Source organism: Aristolochia californica, unplaced genomic scaffold (assembly GCF_029961685.1).
Source record: "Aristolochia californica isolate CCGP_79_NKW_82.1479 unplaced genomic scaffold, dmAriCali1.0.hap1 SCAF_19, whole genome shotgun sequence".
NCBI classification, from domain to species: Eukaryota; Viridiplantae; Streptophyta; class Magnoliopsida; order Piperales; family Aristolochiaceae; genus Aristolochia; species Aristolochia californica.
Genome location: NW_027181870.1, coordinates 665,001 through 667,500, shown reverse-complemented (window position 1 = coordinate 667,500; position 2,500 = coordinate 665,001).

Sequence of the window (2,500 nt, the reverse complement as noted above, 5' to 3'; positions counted from 1 at the left end):
AGCGGGACGGGACGAGCGCAGGGCTAACTTTTGCCGGCACACAAAAACACGAACCCGAAAAAGGCAAAAAAGGGACATACGCACTGGCGACACGCCCGTTTCGCCTGCCACCCGTGCACACTCGCCTGGGCAGCTGGTCACATGCGTCGCTCACAGGCATTTTGCAGGCCAGCACCGGCGGATGCACGGGTCAAGCGGGACGGGACGAGCGCAAGGCTTGCTTTTGGTGGCACACGAAAACACGAACCCGAAAAAGGGACATACGCACTGGCGACACGCGCGCCCGTTTCGCCTGCCACCCATGCACACTCGCCTGGGCTGCTGGTCACATGCGTCGCTCATAGGCATTTTGCAGGCCAGCACCGGCGGATGCACGGGTCAAGCGGGACGGGACGAGCGCAGGGCTTGCTTTTGGCGGCACACGAAAACACGAACCCGAAAAAGGCGAAAAAGGGACATACACACTGGCGACACGCACGCCCGTTTCGCCTGCCACCCGTGCACACTCGCCTGGGCTGCTGGTCACGTGCGTCGCTCACAGGCATTTTGCAGGCCAGCACCGGCGGATGCACGGGTCAAGCGGGACGGGACGAGCGCAGGGCTTGCTTTTGGCGGCACACGAAAACACGAACCCGAAAAAGGCGAAAAAGGGACACACGGACAGGCGACACGAAAAAAAAGGGGTCGCCCTACCTAGGTGGGCGCAAAAACCCCGTCGGCCAGGAGGTTTCGCCAAAGTGTCTGTACTGTCACACAGGGTCAATAGCACGGGCATGGCCGGCCGCCGCACGTGCAGCGGCTTACGGACGCACGGTTCGGCGGCACGGGTGCCTGGCGGCTTTAGCACCTTGGGGTGGACAGGCCTGGCGGCAAGGGGGGCTAGGCACCTTGCTGCCAGCCGGCAATGGTGCACGGGGCGGGGCGCCACACAAACACGAAAGAGGGACAAGAGCGGGGCGATGGTCCACAGAGACGAGCCATGCACGGGGCCCGTGATCGCCGACACGCGCGAACGCGGACGCGGACAAGGACAAGGACGCGACGCGCGGCGCGCGTGCGAGGTCAAGAGGGGCGCGCGCACGAAAACGCGAAAAAAGGGGCTAGCGGCCGAGAAACGCGAAAAAAACCGGGTCACCTACCTAGCCGAACGCCTAAAATCGCTTCGGGCAGGAGGTTTCGCCAAAGTGTCTGTACTGTCACACGGTCCGTACGGGCGCAACCCCATCGCGCGCCAGCACCCCTTCCTGGGGGCGCCCGCCCGCCAGGCGCCTGGCGCCCCACGCGCGCGCGCCCGGCGCCTGGCGCCTTGCCCCCCACGCGCGCCCGGCGCCTGGCGCCTGGCGCCTCGCCCCCCACGCGCGCGCCCGGCGCCTGGCGCCTTGCCCCCCACGCGCGCCCGGCGCCTGGCGCCTGGCGCCTCGCCCCCCACGCGCGCGCGCGCGTGGCGCCTTGCGCCTGGCGCCTTGCCTCCGCGCGTGCCTGGCGCCTGGCGCCTTGCCCCCCACGCGCCTGGGCGCCTCTTTTCCGCCTGGGCGCCCTGGCACCTTTCCGCCTGGGCGCCTGTTTTCCGCCTTGGCGCCTTGGCGCCTTTTCGCGTGGGCGCCTCTTTTCCGCCTGGGCGCCATGGCGCCTTTCGGCCTGGGCGACTCTTTTTCGCCTGGGCACCTCTTTTCCGCCTGGGCGCCTCTTTTCCGCCTGGCCAGGGCGCCTCTTTTCCGCCTGGGCGCCATGGCGCCTTTCTGCCTGGGCGCCTCTTTTTCGCCTGGGCGCCTCTTTTCTGCCTGGGCGCCCTGGCGCCTTTTCGCCTGGGCGCCTCTTTCCCACCTGGGCGCCCTGGCGCCTCTTCGCCTGGGCGCCCTGGCGCCTTTTCGCCTGGGCGCCTCTTTTGGCGCCTGGGCGCCTACGCCAGGGCGCCTCTTTTCCGCCTGGGCGCCTCTTTTTCGCCTGGGCGCCTCTTTTCCGCCTGGGTGCCCTGGCGCCATTCCGCCTGGGCGCCTCTTTTCCGCCTGGGCGCCCTGGCGCCTTTTCGCCTGGGTGCCTCTTTTGGCGCCTGGGCGCCTCTTTTCCGCCTGGGCGCCCTGGCGCCTTTTCGCCTGGGTGCCTCTTTTGGCGCCTGGGCGCCTACGCCAGGGCGCCTCTTTTCCGCCAGGGCGCCTCTTTTTCGCCTGGGCGCCTCTTTTCCGCCTGGGCGCCCTGGCGCCTTTTCGCCTGGCGCCTCTTTTGGCGCCTGGGCGCCTACGCCAGGGCGCCTCTTTTCCGCCTGGGCGCCTCTTTTCCGCCTGGGTGCCCTGGCGCCATTCCGCCTGGGCGCCTCTTTTCCGCCTGGGCGCCCTGGCGCCTTTTCGCCTGGGTGCCTCTTTTGGCGCATGGGCGCCTACGCCAGGGCGCCTCTTTTCCGCCTGGGCGCCCTGGCGCCTTTCCGCCTGGGCGCCTCTTTTTCGCCTGGGCGCCTCTTTTCCGCCTGGGCGCCCTGGCGCCATTCCGCCTGGGCGCCTCTTTT